General features: G+C 29.9%; 1 pseudogene; it reads left to right on the top strand.

Moving 5' to 3' along the window:
* Nucleotides 1-18,187, top strand: part of LOC109341046 — a 32,011-nt pseudogene that overhangs the window by 12,036 nt on the left and 1,788 nt on the right.

Here is an 18,187-nt window from a genome sequence, read left to right as displayed (position 1 = left end):
ATGTGAAATGACAAGTATTAGTTATGAAAACAGAAGTTACAGAATTATAAAATTCATGAAAAACGCATCAAAAATATGCATGAACATGTGAGGGAAAACATGAGAGATTATAACATGAAATGCACTCAATCCTAAAGCAAGGAATCTCTCATTTCTAAACTCACTAATGCAATTAACAAATAGATGCAGCAATTAACACGTAGAATGCTCTAACTCTCTAATAAATGCAACATGCAACTTATGAGATTAATTCTGAAAACGCAGTTTATAAAGAATCAGTCCAGAACCCCAGATAATCGATTAAATACCTTCTTAATCGATTAACGGGACTAAAAATCATAACTGATTCTGTTTTTCAGTTTTTCAGATTTAACACTTTAAAATCAGTTAGGTTAATCGATTAACGGGAACCTTTAATCGATTAACTGCATTACAAAAACGTGTTCCAGTGGCAACCACTTTTCACAGCAGTTGGGTTAATCGATTAAAGGTATGGTTAATCGATTAACACTAAATAAAATGTGTATTTTCAAATAGAAAACATCGAATATGTTATGCACTTAGATAATACATGTTTGACACTTAGTTTTATGCCTAGAATGCATATATACATGTATTTATGTAATGCATGAACATATTATCAAATGAACATATCTCATGGATGAAATGATTTAAAGATAAATGCATATGAGACATGTTTTAGGTGCCCTAAGCCTTCGACTCAACTTAAACTAGAAACTAGTCTAAGCCTAGTACCAAATAAAAGACTCAAGCACGTTGGATTGTTGGTTATCTTCAAGCACTTTTAGGTACACGTTGTCCTCATCAAAACCATGACGTTCAAGGAGAGCCTTCCAAAGTGTTCCTCTTGACATGCACACTTTCATTTATTAACTACTTTTTCCCTCCAAAGAGACTCTAGTGAGGAAGAATGACTAAGCATACTTCTCACCATATCCTTAAGAGTTTGGTTTCGTCACTCAACAACACCTTTTATGTTAGGTTTTCCTGGCAAAGTCTAATGTAGAACAAATAGACATTCTCTGACGAAAAACACAAATAGCCCTTTCACAACATCCTTATTGTTCGTTCTTGTCTTATTCTGAGAGGTCATAGACAAATGAGCACTTTCAGTCTTATCTCTCTACAACCTCTCTTTCTCTTGGACACAAAGAGATATAAACTCATTGAGAAACCAATTGTCCTTTTGAGTGTTATAGCTCACTTTGAATGTCCCAAAGTGTGCAGGAAGCGAGATCAAAACCAAGTGCAAGAGCAAGTCATCACCAAGCTCTAACTTAAGTGACTTGAGTTTTGATGCGATATTAGATATCTCCATAATGTACTCCCTTATGTTTCATATGCTTTCATACTTCATGGAGATGAGTTCAGCCAAAAAAGCTACTTGTCTCCGCCTTCTCATTTTTGGAAAAGTATGGTTCTATTTCTTCAAGGAACTTCCTTGCACTTTGACCCTCAGAAATAGAGTTCTGAAACGTTTCTGGAATATAGCGTTTCATGATCACTAGACACATTCGATAAGAGTGTCCCAATTTCTCAATTTTAACCTCATCGAGGATATACATAGTAGAAATGGATTTCTCCACTTGAAGTGCCACATCTAAATGCATACAGCTGAGAATAATTTCAACGGCTTCCTTATACACCTTAAAGTTTGTCCCATTTAACAATGAGATATTCTTAATTTGAGCAAAAATATTTGCAGCACTAATAAAAGAACAAAATATATTGCAATCGTTCTTGCAATTAAACTCACATTCAACTTTAAAACTTAAATTCAAATGATGGTGAGGCATATCAAGAGTTACCTAGCACAACATTAAAATTTTGTCTTTGGACAAAAATATTAACTTATAAGTGGTATGCTCAATGTAGTAATCAAACATTGATAATTAGTCTTGTCAAACAATAAAATGCATACATACAATTGGCTTGATATTTTCTACCAATCACTAATGATATTTTTCATGTCAAATAATAAACCATTCTTTAGACTAATTTATCATTCACATTTGCAACCTGATAATAATCACATGTTTACCGTCACATGTGTGTATATAATCTGGCCAAATAATAATATTCCTTTAGGTCAATTAATACTCGCATAGATACTAGTACGTACTAGCCTTTGACATTTATTATGAACAATTCACAGAAAAGATGTCACTTTGGCGACTTCTTATTTAATAGGTTCACTTAAAATGTCAAACAATGTCATTTCTTTAAAATAAAGAACCATTTAGTTGAGTTTGATTCAACACTTAATCCAAAATATGAATTAATTATATCCACATATAAATACATATATACACTATAGTCTATTGGTAGCATTGCATCATTTCGATCACAAGGATCTGCGTTTCGAATTCTAGTGATGGTTCTTTTGAATTTTCCATTAAAAATATATTACCATTTTATACATGACTAAACATGGTACGACACTGTGTCCAAATGGAAACAATATTTCAACAATAGAAAGCCCTTAATAATACAATCAACCACCAACTAATGCAACAAACTATAAGTGTTGCAACCATTTAAACAAACAAGTAAGGTAATATATATAAAACAAGACATGTTCACATAATAGGCTCATCACAAGATACCTAGAACAACATCAATTTCTAGTCTTTGGATAGAGAAATTAATTTGTAAGTGGTACTCTCAACTTAATGATCAAATATTAACAATTAGTTCTGTCAAACAATAGCCTTTCTTTGGACTGACTATTACTCACAAGAAAAAAATTTATAATTGTTACTTATTTATTATCATATATATGTTATTACTTGGTCAAATTGTGTCTTCCTTTGGACCAAACACAATTCTCATAAATAACCTCAAACTCATCTATGTATTATTTATCAATTTCCACAATAAAGGTTACTTTGACAACATATTGCACCAATTAATTGAAAAATAATTACCAGACAAAAGGAAAACAATATAGGTCAACTATAAAAAAATTATGATCTTGGAATTAAAACATTCATATTTGATATCTTTTATGATTAACAGATCTAATCCAATAATATAATTCCAAATAAAAAAAGATAGATTACATATATATCAACACATGAAAATGGATGTAATCTTATAAAAATACAAAGTAGATCTAGAGTGAAAAGCCTAAAAAAATATATGCAAATCATTATAAAAAATTCCAAATCAAATATAATCATGCATATCTTAAAATATATATGTAAAAATATATATACTGTTTCACATACACATAGTAAATATATATTACCTTTCATCAGTAATTCCAAACATCACAACAACCTCAAGCTGGAAGCACTTACATATTTATATTTGTATATTTTAATTCACAATATATGTACAAGTCCATGAATTCAATATTGTATATGTATAAATGAAAAACACAACTTAAACCATATATTCCTTATAGATATACTTCAGCCAATTGCAAAATTATAAAGTGACAAAAGTCAATTTTCAACAGTAAGGTATTAGTGCACATACAATATACATATTGCATAACAGAGTAATAAAAGTTAATGCAATATTCATGTACAAATCTAAATATATACTTCAACACATGTTGCAAGGATTCATAATACAAACTACCCATATTTCAAATAAGCAGAAGCAGATAAAAGTTATCCTCATTATTCATAAATACACATTTCTCATAACCAATAGCAGAAGCATAAAAATCCCCAAATTTAAAAAATTAGGGTTTATAAAAAATTGGGGAAAAAATATCTTTAATGGAGAACCATAAAATTCAGAACCTAAAGATTTGATACCACTTGTTAGATATTACCTGATGATTGGTGAAATATCAATCCTATGATCTTGAATCTCATGATTCTCACACATAATATACAACTACGATACAAAGTCATGATCATACTCGAATTCATGTTCTCTGATCTACTTTTTTGATATACCGTTTCATAGAGTAATGGTATGATGTCCTTCCTCAACCAAATCCTCAATTCCTTTTGGAACTATCATTTTCTCTCTGATGGGAAGAGGTGAAAACTATTTGTGATTTGGTGTAATGAGGATCATAACCTTTCCTTATGCGTTAACTTATAGGATTCTCATTATCCCATATAGGCCAACCGTTTGGGTATCCACTCATTAAGCTCATATCCGTTATCAGTTTCAGAAGTCTTATAGGTTGTGAGTAATTAGATCACTTGTTTTGTAATCCCAAAATAAATAGCCAATATAGTTGTATTAAATATATGTAGCCCACCTTAATTAGAAATTATTAATTTCTAACAATCTCATCTTAATGCATATGATTAACATTCCATTCTCTCATAATCACCATCACCATCACCAACAAAACTCAAAGCCCAAACATAAGTTCAATTTTCTATTCATCATAAACATATCAACACTCGCAACCAAACACAAATTAAACAACACATATACAAAAGCTTAAACACAAATTAAACAACACATATACAAAAGCTTAAACACATTAAATTTTATAATCATTATCATATCACCACTCATAATCCAAACACTTGTCAAATTTGCATGATCATTGTTTTAATGGTTCTTCTTAAAGAGTTGTGCCTACAATAAAAACCTCTAAAGTAAAAGAAACATGGAAACCTTTGAAACTAGGGAATATTTTGAGATGATTCATTGTCTAAGTCCTTCCAAATTTAGCATTCTAGGAAAATTTAAATAGAAGGATAAATCCTTGTATCCATGTTGGGCGATTTTCTTGAGTTGTTCCCATTTTTCTAGTGAAACGTTACAAGAAGCCCAAGCAGGATAATCTCTCAACCAAGCAGAGAATGATATTATGTTATGACTGTCAAGAACAACTCCAACAATGACCTACATAAGACTTCTACTTACTATCAAATGAGACCACCCATTCGATAGTGTTAAAAATAAGTAAAAAGTAAATAAGTAAAAATCAAAGAACAAAAACAGAAAAAGTGTGCTCGGTTGACAACCCATATGAGCAACATAGGAAAAGGAGAGTGATTATAAGTCAAAAATATGAAAATGTGATTGAGGATGACAATAAAATGATAAAATTCTCGACAAGAACATACACTAGGTATTCGTGACAAAAGTTAAGGAAAATTAAATGAGCACCTCAATGTGAAGGTGTAACCCTTATCCTTAATTTCTCAAAATGGGGCAGCTTTATGGAGAATCTGAATAATGGCCTCCAAGTTGAAGTCGAAAGTTCAACATAAGCACAATGATAAATTTAGGGTTCAAACACTTTAAAAAAACTTTCAACCACTAGACCGATGGTTTCCCTTTTAGCAGATTCTCGATATGCTTCACTAGATCGATGGTTTCCCTTTCAGTAGATTATCGATCTGCTTCACCACATCAATGGTTATAATTTCAATAGATTATCAAAATACTTCACCAAATTGATGGTTCATTTTCAACAGATTCTCACTCATATGTTGAGACGTCCGTAAGCCACATTTCAATAGATTCCCGATCTGATTCATCAAATCAACGATTTCCTTTTCAGCAGATTCTCGAACTACTTCATCAAACCACTGGTTTCCCTTTCACCATATTCTCAATTTGTTTCACCAAATCGATACTCTCTCTATTGCTAGATTTTTGAACCGCTTCACTAAATTGATGATTTCCTTTTCTAGTCATTCTCGAACTGTTTTACCTTATAAATGGTTTCCCTTTCAGCAGATTCTCGAAATGCTTTTCCAAATTAGTGGTTTCCCTTTCAACATGTTTTTGAACTATGTCATCAAATCGATGGTTTCCCATTCAGAAAATTCTCAATTTACTTCACCAAATCAATGGTTTCCCTTTCAACTAATTCTCGAACATCTTGACCAAATCGATGGTGTCCGTTTCTATAGATTCTATAACTAATTCACCAAATCAATGGTTTCCCTTTCACCAGATTCTCGATCTGCTTCACCAAATCGATGGTTTCCCTTTCACCAGATTCACGATCTACTTCACAAAATCAATGGTTTCCCTTTTAGCAAAATCTCGATATGCTTCACCAGATCGATGGTTTCCCTTTCAGTAGATTATCGATCTGCTTCACCAAATCAATGGTTATAATTTGAACAGATTCTCAAAATACTTCACCAAATTGATGGTTCATTTTCAACAGATTCTCAAACTACTTCACCAAATCGGTGGTTCCCTTTTTAGCATTGTCTCGAACTCCTTCACCAAATCGATTGTTTCATTTTCAGAAGATTCTCGGACTATGTCACCAAATTGATGGTTTCCCTTTCAGAAGATTCTAGAACTGCCGCAACAAATTGATGGTTTCCTTTCCATAAGATTCCCGAACTACTACATAAAACCAAGGGTTAGCGTATTTCAGCCTGCATTGTTGACTAGTTTCAACCTCACTACGAGGCATCTAAAGTTTGAATATGTAAGTTCTTTTAACCTTGACAAAATTAGTGTTTATTTCCTTACTAGTTACCTGACATTATATCTTTCAAACTAAAATTTGCTCGATATTGTGGTAAGCAACAAGTAAAAAGGGGTATATGTGAACAATCCATTTTGTCCGATCCAAAATTCCCAACAAAAATGTTTTTTTTTTAAAAATGATTTTAATAATATGATAAAAAGTGAAAAATACATAATAAAAACAAATCAATGTGATATATGATTTTAATTATATTTAATTCCAAAAAATAATAATAGTAAATAAAATATGTTATTTTTGAAAAAACAATTTGATGAAGAAAATAAATTCATATTTTGCACTCATATAAAAAAAAGGGTTTAAATGACTTAATGTTCATATATTGACAAGATACAACATCTAAGTCAACTTCCCTCCCAACTTTTGATTTCCTTTACAATAAAAAAATGGTATTTAAATATCACTTATTTTACTCAACAATGGTAGGATACTCATTCAAGATTTTTTGGATACAATTTTTAATTTTTTTGGTACAAGGATATTATTTCAAATTAATTTCTCCCACCAATTTTAATTTTCTTTTTAAAATAAAAAAAGGGTTTTAAGTGACTTAATGAATTTATTAACCTATTAATGGAGAGATCCCATTTTATAAAAGAACATGTGTGGTTTCCTTTTGAAGTTGCTATGAAATTTCTACCCAAAATAGAACATTTTGGACACTTTTAATTTTAAAGTCGAATTAATATGAGTGTCACAATAATATTCTTTGAGTTTATAAAATTATTAAGAAATATTTCTAGATATCCTAGAAACAATCTTACACCCAATATTAAATTTTAAATAAAATTAGTCAATCAATTATAGATTTGATTCTAGAAAAATAAAATATTTTAATTGACTGAATGCATGACTGAATGCATTAATGAAAGTGATTCCCCTTTGTTTTCCACTTGTGTCAAATCCATCCAATAAATAGAGGTATTGTGTACTTGACAATGTGAAAAACCGGAAAACACGTCAAAACATACCAAAAAAGAGAGAGTAACATACAAGTTCTAGAGAGAAACACTAGAGAATCCTAATGGGATTGTTTAACTTTTTTGCAGCTAATCTCTTATTTTGTGTATCACCTTTCTAAAAAAGCTTTAAACATTAAAAAGAATGGGATTTTGATTAAGCTTTACCTCCTTAATATGATATGCCATATCATACATTATGGTTGAAATTCACTCATTTAAGTATGGACACCATCTTAAAATTAAAACATCTTCTCCTATTCAGAAATAATATAAATTCAACCAACAAACTATTTTCTATTAAAGAACTAGGTAGTCTTGATTCTCTATTGCTTAGAGGGAGACGTAGGAGCAAAATCCTATCATGTGAGACACAACAAAAAAATAAAAATATTTTCCCTTTCAATAAATAAAATAATCAAACAAATTTTGGTATAAAATTAGTCGATGCAATAATTTTTCTAATTTCATAACCGACTCTCGAGTCCAGATTCAAATTCAAAGACCAACATATTCCTTAAATCTTCTAAGCTACTTGTTTAGCAGCTTTGACTGTGCTTATTGGGACGTGGCCTGGTGCTTGTTGAATTAGGAAGGAGTCTGGTTCACCGCTGAGCTGCTTGGTTGCACCGCTGAGCTGCTTGTTGAGCAACTTGGGCTTATGCCAGGCTCGTGTCTGACTGTGCCAAGCTTGAGTTATAACCGTGTCAGGATTAGTCTGGTGCTAGGCTGAGCGGCCAAGAAGGTCCGCTCAGCTGCTTGCTTGAGCAGCTTGGTCTAGGTCAGGCTGGTGTCCAGGTCAGCTTAGCGTGGCTTGGTCCACGCTCAACTGCCTCCTTGAGCACCTTGATTTTGACTTATTTTTCTCTTTGACCATGAATCTTTTTTCCTTTTCTTCTTCTTTCTAAATCCTACAAAATACATAAAAAATAAATACAAAAACAAATATACAAGATTGTTATATTTTATACAAAAAGTATTGTTTTAAGTTGGTTTTTCTTAATTATGCTTAAGATAAGTGCCATAAAAGTGTATGAAATTTAGGTATGTTTGCCACTTATCACTTAAACACAAATTAAATTTTGTAATCTTTATAATATCACCACTCCTAATCTAAACACTTGTCAAATTTGCATGATCATTGTTTTAATATTTCTTCTTAAAGAGTTGTACATACAATAAACACCTCTATAGTAAAAGAAACATGGAAACCTTTCAAACTAGGGCATATTTTAAGATGATTCATTGTCTAAGTCCTTCCAAATTTAGCATTTTAGGACGATTTGAATAGAAGGATAAATCCTTGTATCCATATTGGGCCATTGTTTTTGGTTGTTACCATTTTTCTAGTGAAAAGTTACAAGAAGACTAAGTAGGATAATCTCTTAACCAAGCAGGGAATGATATTATGTTATGACTGTCAAGAAGAACTCCAAAAATTACCCACATAAGACTTCTACTTACTATCAAACGAGTCCACCAAGTCGACGGTGTTAAAAATAAGTAAAAATTAAAAATCAAAGAACAAAAAACAAAAAACGTGTGCTAGGTTGACAACCCATATGAGCAATGTAGGAAAAGGAAAGTGATTATAAGTCAAAAATATGAAAATGTGATTGAGGATGATAATAAAATAAGAAAATTCTCGACAAGCACATACACTAGGTTAAGGAAAATTAAATGAGCACCTCAATGTGAAGGCTTACTACCCCTTATCCTTTATTTCCCAAAATGGGGCAGCTTTATGGAGAATCTGAATAATGGCCTCCAAATTGAAGTCGAAAGTTCAACATAAGCACAATGATAAATTTAGGGTTCAAACACTTTAAAAAAACTTTCAACCACTAGACCGATGGTTTCCCTTTTAGCAGATTCTCGATATGCTTCACTAGATCGATGGTTTCCCTTTCAGTAGATTATCGATCTGCTTCACCACATCAATGGTTATAATTTCAATAGATTATCAAAATGCTTCACCAAATTGATGTTTTATTTTCAACAGATTCTCAAACTTCTTCACTAAACAGATTTTTACCCTTTCAGAATATTCACCAAATGCTTCACGAAATCGATTGTTTCCCTTTTAGCATATTCTTGTACTACTTAACCAAACTGATGGTTTCCATTTCAGCAGATTCTCGATGTACTTTACCTAATCAATGGTTTCCCTTTTAGAAGATTCTCTAATTGCTTCACCAAATTGATGGTTTCCCTTTAAGTAGATTCTCAAATTACTTTATCAAATTGTTGATTTCCCTTTCAGCATAGTCTTGAACTCCTTCACCAAATCGATTGTTTCATTTTTCAGAAGATTCTCAGACTATGTCACCAAATTGATGGTTTCCCTTTTAGCAGATTCTAGAACTGCCACAACAAATTGATGGTTTCCATTGTAGAAGATTCTCTAACTACTACATAAAACTAATGGTTACCGTATTTCAGCCTGCATCGTTGACTAGTTTCAACCTCACTATGAGGCATCTAAAGTTTGAATATGTAAGTTCTTTCAACCTTGACAAAATTAGTGTTCATTTCCTTACTAGTTACCTGACATGATATCCTTCAAACTTCAATTTGCTCACTATTGTGGTAAGGAACAAGTAAAAAGAGGTATATATGATAACAAAAATGTTTTTTTTTTAAAATGATTTTAATAATATGATCACAAGCGAAAATACATAATAAAAACAAATCAATGTGATATATGATTTTAATTATATTTGATTCCTAAAAATAATAATAGTAAATAAAATATGTTATTTTTGAAAAAATAATTTGACGAAGAAAATAAATTCATATTTTTCACTCATATAAAAAAAAGAGTTTAAATGACTTAATGTGCATATATTGATTAGATACAACATCTAAGTCAATTTCCCTCCCAACTTTTGATTTCATTTACAATAAAATAATGGTATTTAAAGATCACTTATTTGACTCAATAATGGTAGGATACTATTTCAAGTTTTTTTGGATACAATTTTTAATTTTTTTGGTACAAGGATGTTATTTCAATTTAATTTCTCCCTACAATTTTAATTTTATTTTTAAAATAAAAAAGGGTTTTAAGTGACTTAATGAATTTATTAACCTATTAATGGAGAGACCCCATTTTATAAAAGAACATGTGTGATTTCCTTTTGAAGTTGCTATGAAATTTCTACCCAAAATAGAACATTTTAGACTGTTAATTTTAAAGTCGAATTAATATGAGTGTCACGATAATATTCTATGAGTTTATAAAATTATTAAGAAAAATTTCTAGATAACCCAGAAACATTCTTACAGCCAATATTAAATTTTAAGTAAAATTAGTCAATGAATTATAGATTTGATTCTAGAAAAATAAAATGTTTTAATCGATTGGATGCATTAATGAAAGCGATTCCCTTTTGTTTTCTGCTTGTGTCAAATCCATCGTATTGTGTACATGATAACGTGAAAAAACCGGAAAACACGTCAAAAATACCAAAAAAGAGAGAGTAACATAAAAGTTCTAAAGAGAAACACTAGAGAATCCTAATGGGATCGTTTAATTTTTTTGTAGCTAATCTCTTCCTTTGTGTATCACCTTTCTAAAAACCTTTAAACATTAAAAAATTGTGATTTTGATTAAGCTTCACCTGCTTAATATGAAATGTGATATCATACATTATGGTTATAATTCACTCATTTAAGTATGGACACCATATTAAAATTAAAACATCTTCTCCTATTTAGAAATAATATAAATTCAACCAACAAACTTTTTTCTACTAAAGAACTAAGAAGTCTTGATTCTTTATTGCTCAGAGGGAGATGTAGGAGCAAAATCCTATCATTTGAGACAAAACAAAAAAATAAAAATAGTTTCCCTTTTAATAAATAAAATAATCAAACAAATTTGGGTATAAAATTAGTCGATGCAATAATCTTCTAATTCCGTAACTGAGTCTCGAGTCCATATTTCGAATTCAAAGACCAATATAATCCTTAAAGGTGGGTTTAAAGAAAGTTTTTTTATTTTGACCGTGAAAACATAGTGGTAGCTCCAAACCTGTCATATAACCGTTATTGACCGAAAATTGGGATGCAACATCAATTACCAAGCAATGTAGTCTCTTATGTTGTTACTTCTCTTTTTAATTAAAAAAATTTATTTAAAAAAATTTAAAAAAACTCAATAAACCATTTTGGGAATCTAATAATGAGTTTGGTATTCATGTGGTATCTTAATTTCTAATTTATGTAGAGAAATAGTTACGATCATCAATATTATCTATGTTATCTCTCAAATTGAGATGTCGGTTCACAACTAAGATAATCTATTATGCTATTCATCTCCTTTAATTTTAAATTAGTTCTTTAAAAAAATTATACAAATCCATTGATCAATTTTTAGTAATGAACTATATAATCTTGATTTTCATATTACAACATGAGGATGCATTAAAGCAAATAAGCTCTTCTTAGATAAAAAAAATATATACTATTTTTCTTTAGTAATTAATATTTTATAAATCATTTTGGAAAAAAGGAATCTATTTTCCCCGTATTCGTAAGTCGTGAAATTGGTTGTCCATCAAAATTTGAGTTAGGAAAACTTAAATCTTGATAACATCATAAAGAATACTCAACTAATGCTGAAGATGAGGATTCTCACATGTGGAAGAAGTCCAATGGAGAAGCTCATAAAAAGAGTTAGGCATTGGGTAATATGGAGTTGGATATTCACTAAGGTGGTGATTGTTGCGTATATTTATTAAGGAATAAAATATTCGCTAAGGTGAAGATTGCTATATAAATTTCCTAAAGACCAAATTATTAGTCTATTTCAATCAAGGTTGATATTGTTGGGGATGCTTGAAATATATTATTGTAATAAGTAAAACATTGGCTAGTATTGGATGGATGAGAGAAAAAATGTTAAATATTAGGCTCAAGATCCTTATTATAACTAGCACAAATTAGAAACACCATATGAGTCTTTTGCCCATGAGTTTGTTAGAACTTGTAATTCTTATTCGCTAAAAATATATATTGATAACTACTCTACGCTTCCAAGTACGTATACAAAATTGATCAGAACCCTATTAATAAATTATTTTATCTTCTTCTCTTTTATTTTATTGCACTCCTTCATTGATATTGCATTTACTTCTCACTTAAAAAAAATAAGAGTTTCACACACTTCTCAACTAAATTATTTTAATTCTCAAAATGAATATAAGACAACAACTCAGGTCATAAGCCATTGAGATTTTTTTTAGTTTCTTGTTTAGAAGTATCATAGTTAATATCCCATATTATCATCTAAAGGTCTTATTTAATTTTATTTTATTTTTTAATTCATTATCATATATATTGAGCAAATGTGTTTATGCATTTATTAAATAAATTTGAAAAATTATAAAAGATTAACACTAGATCACAATGGTAAAAAATATTAAGCAAAAGAATTTAAGAAATAATTATGCTGATATGAATTATTTTATGAAATATTTATGATATGGAAGAAGTGAAAAGGTAATTATATATTATACATTTATAAATCAGAGTAAGATGTTCTGAAGACAATGTTTATTTTTTTGGATACTAAAAACGGTATCCCTTCACCTTTGGGTAATGAACTAATCTCTTTTGGGATGCATGACTGCCCTACCAATAAATATCGCATACTAAAATTGAACCATTAACTATTTGGTCATCTTGAGGATCTAATGGGGCTTTACAATATTAGACCAACACCTTGTATCTAGAATAGCCCAAATAAAAAAGCATTGTCAATATAAAATGTACAAAAGGTATCAACATTTTTTATAATCTTTCATATGATAATTTAAACAAAACATGGAAAATAAAACTTGCTCATCTCATATAGTAATATGACTTTCCATTTGTCTATTTCAGCCTCAAAATGATTACACCCCAACTTTTAGGCAATAAAAATTCTTCTAAAAAATAACCAAGATTTTCACAACCATCATCCACAAATAAAAAATTATATCTTTAATGATTATTACTTGGTGAACAAATTGCAACCCTTGTAACACCGTGAATTTTGTGTGTATGTTTTATTAATTATTTATTTTATCAATGATTAGTTTTAGAAATTAATCGGTATGCATTTTTGTTAAACCATAATTGAGTATTAGTCCTTTTTTATGATTTTCTATTTTGTGGTATATTTTCGTATTTTTCTACGACGAAAGGTTTTTGAGCTTCTGTCGGGCTCAAATTCACCCATATTCGGCTCAATAACGTGTTTTTGAGTTTCGTAACTCGGAACTGAATTTCAATTGTGCCCTTTGCTTCGAAATATTATTTCAAGTCAAGATAGACATGAATTTCGTCAAGAACACATTTCTGAATATTTTTCACTCCAAATTATGTGTTTCGAAGTTCTAACCGTAAACCGAAATCGAGAAATTTTAATATCCGGCTGAGTATTAGCCGATAATACTCGAGCATGTTTAATCGAGAATGTTTCATCGAAAATTCACACCACTTTCATGTAAGAGTCTTGTTTGTTAAACAAGCAAAAGTACATATTCTCTTACACAAAATCCTAAAATCACTCACATATCTCTTACACAAACTACTTTTTGAAAAACCATTGACTTTTTCCCCCCAAATATGATTTCTCTCTTTAATGATCGAAACCCTAGCTAAGAGAATACCTTGGCATTTCAAACTCTTTCTTCACTTTGCATTCTCTAAGAACTCTCAAGTTAGTTCTTCATGGTTTTTCTTTTTGATTTCTTCATCTCTTATGATCTAACCATTAGATATTTATGAAATTTTAGTATGATATTTATATGTATGTTATGAATATTTTCAACCGTTGAAATATTCTAATAATCTTCCTAACTCTTTTTATGTTTATGTTTAAAACTCCAAATAGATATTTTCTTGAACTTAGAAAGTTATTTTGAAACCATGAACTTTTTGTGTTCATGGGGCTGTTTTTAATATTTAGAAAGTTTATATGTTTGTTGGTATTTGAACATGGTTAAAGGTGATGGTTGTATATCAAAGGAAGCTTTAAGGAGTTTTCCTAACCATGCAAAGTTTGGACTTTTCCACTTGTTTTTGGCTTAAAAAACCATAGCCTTGGACAAGTTTAGAATAGTATATTTTTAATGTTGAAGTTTGATTTTGTTTCAAAGGGGATGATTTTGTTATCAAAGGAATCTTTAAAGTGTTTAATGATAAGTTGAAGAATCAAAAATTTCCTTAGCATTAGGTCTAAATCATGGTCTATATGTGTTTAGGAAAAGTTTAGTTTCTAACTTTAAAATCCAAAATGTTTATGGATGAGTTTTGTGAAAAAGTGTTGTTTTAGAATATTATGAGTTTAAAAGTTGGTTAGTAAATGATATTCTTTGACTTCCAAGTTCAAGTAATGATTTGGAATAAAAGATGACTTATAAAAGTCTTGACTTTATAAACTTAAAGTGGTATGAGGTAAAGGATGGTTGATTTGTTATAGGGTGAACATTGATAAGGTAAGCTTACTTTAAAGTGGTAAGTGTAACTTAAGAAATGTTGATTTTAAATGTTGTTTTAAGTATGAGATCAACACTATCAAGAAGGTGTTGAAATGACCATGAAAACCTATTATGCAAAATTTGGTCAAAACTGGTGAACCGGTCAAAATTTGACTAAATTAACCGGTTTACACATATACTTTTTTCTAAAAAAAACACCCATAAACGATGTTGTTTTAGGGTAGCATGGTTTTCAAAAGAGTTCTAGGCTACACGGTTCGCAATTCTTCTACCCTTATTCGATTCTTATCCTTCCACTGTTCACACTTCTTCAACCCTTCTTCACTTCTTCTACAGTTCCAGGCTTCCCCGATGTATAATCTTCGTCTAGTCCCTTCCACCGAAGTATCATCTTCGTTCCATCCAATTCCTTGTAGAGTTGATGCAATTGCCCACTAAGGTGTGTGTTTATTTCATCTCTCACCTTATATCATCTCTCGTTTTCTTCTTACCTTACATGTTAGGATTTTTAATTGTTGTTGTAAAGTACTTTTTCCTTACTTGGTTCTTCAATTTGTTCAATTAGTTGATTTGCTAGTTTAGCCCCTTATAGGCTTCTATTTGCATCAATGGAAGATGGGCCAAACTTTGGATTTGTTAAAATTGTTTATCTATGGGTAATTTTAGTAGACTAAGAACATGAATTTTAAATTGAGTATCTATCTAGTTAATATTTTTTTATTAAAGGTTATATAGATAAGCATGTATGTCCGGTTTAACCGACATACGATTAATTACCGAACCACCGGTTGAACCCTTATACCAGTATACTATAGTACTTTGACCGATTTGATGACAATTACCATTAATAACTATACATCTCTAAATGTAAGCATACATCTCAAGTTTTAATAAGTTTGAAGTAAATGTATTAAAAAATTAGTATCTATAACTTATCATCACAAATATAATTTAATACCTGGTCACTAAATTAAAATTCTATGTACCTTTAAGATGTTAGTGTAAAGCTCACTCCTCTCTTTATCCCACTTAAGTATGTTTATCATTATATAGATTAGCTATTTTATCTGATTTGTATCATACAAATATTTAGAAATAGTTCTTTCAATTTTGGTCTTTCACACAGTTAAGATATAATTTCAGGTAATCGATGATCATATATGACCAAATCTTGTTTAATCAAATCTTTATAACCAGGTGATTGACAATCATATATAACTGAATCTTATATGTAAGGTATTGGTATAACCTTAACAGCTCAACAAATATCATTATTCGTACACTAGTATTGTACGTTATTTATTCAACAATTTATTTTTAATTATATAGGCAAAAAAATGTAAATCTATTAAAAAATTCAAAGTATAATTAAAAATTGTTACAAAATAGTATTCAAAATAATATTATCTTGCGAAATTATCATGCCCACACTTTCCATTTTGAAAATCCTTTATTATGATTTCGTTTTTCTTCTTTTCCCAAATTCCGTTCTACATATACACTATGATTTAATAACCTCAAAGAGGTCTTCAGCCTTACTTTTCTATGTGATTAACTTTTCCCTTCCAAGTTATAAGGATTGTATAATTTGACAATAAATTAATTTGGAATAGGGTTAAACTGTGAAATTAATGTGTCCGAACCGAACCAACTTACAAAACACTGTGGTTTCCTTATTCAATTTGGCTTTTTTGTTAAAGAACAATTTAAGTTCAGTTCATAATTTAGAAAATTTTGGAACAATTCGAACTCAATCAAACCACATATTAAAGAAATTAATAATAGAGAATATCGTTGTAATGTTTGAATTCTTTAACCAACTTTGGGGCTTAAATTATCAATTCTGTGTGAATTGTAGTGTTATATATGTTAGTAAATTGTTATATGTTACTACACAACTAAATTGTTATATATATATATATATATATGTTTGTGACTTTCCTAGTGTCTTGATTATTTGGAACCTACTTATATATGTTGTTAATTGTGAATTGTATGGCTATATATGTTACTAAGTTGTTATATATGTTATTAATTGTGAATTGAACTCTTATATATGTTATTGGTTGTGAATTGTAATATTATATATGTCGTCATGTATTTTCTTCTTCCTAAATTACATATTTTTTATATATGTTATTAGTTTCAATTTGTTTACTTATCTATATATATATGATTTATATTTCATAAGAATAATAATAATTGTAGTAATGTTTTTCTATCTATGGACAACAAATGAATCATGAAATACATTTTGAACTTCCATTGATGAGATTTTTTTTAAAAAATAGAAGACGAAAACCACATAACCGAACCAAACCATTCAATACCAATTTGATTCGGTTCTTACATAAATATTATTAGTTAATTGAAGTGAACCAAACCATATTGTTATGTTTGATCATTGAATTGTACCAAAAATAAAATCGAACCGAACTTTTGTACCCCTAATTTTGAAGATGACATTTAATGTGCAATATATATTTATGTTTTTTTGTCTTTCATTTATTTTATCTTTCATGTTGCTTTATTGAAATCTATTAACAGATATTTATTATTATTATTGCATGGCTTTAGATGATAACCAAACATTATATAAACGTGGCCATAGAGTTAAGAGTTGGATTATATATATCACATTTTTTAAAAGAAATCCCGTTTTTCGAAAACATATGTACTTGATTATATTGAATTTTTCCCTCACCCTGCTATTTGTTTTTAAATTTGAACTGATATATGTATTTTATTGTTTTTAAACTCTATTCATTCTAATATTTTTCTACCGTAATAATTCTATAGCGAACAAACCATAAACACGGCGAGCCAAGAAAAGACAAATATGAAATGAGAGAGAGAGTACCATGTATCGTTTCCAAAATAAAGTCCCAGTTCATGAAATTGAAGAAAAAAACAATGATTCATGTATGAGGAAGCAAGAAGCATATATGCATGATTGCCGCGTCCATGTATATCCATAAAGAGCTGTGTTGATAAATGGCATGCACATGACACCTCAAATTTGTCAATATGAACACTCGTCAACATGCATGGCACCATTTCTTATGAAAATGATCTATAAATATGAGTGATCTTAGTCCCCATTTTCATCATCGAGTGCAATCTAATATAATAAAATATGGCTAATATGAGAGTGAAGTTTCCAACGTTAGTGTTGCTACTAGGAATAGTATTCCTCATGGCAGTGTCAATCGGTATTGCTTACGGAGAAAAAAATGCAATAAAGAATCATGAGAGGCCTCAGGAAAGAGAACAAG

This window comes from Lupinus angustifolius, unplaced genomic scaffold (assembly GCF_001865875.1).
Source record: "Lupinus angustifolius cultivar Tanjil unplaced genomic scaffold, LupAngTanjil_v1.0 Scaffold_332, whole genome shotgun sequence".
In the NCBI taxonomy this organism is placed as follows: Eukaryota; Viridiplantae; Streptophyta; class Magnoliopsida; order Fabales; family Fabaceae; genus Lupinus; species Lupinus angustifolius.
This window is presented reverse-complemented; position numbering and strand designations above follow the sequence as displayed.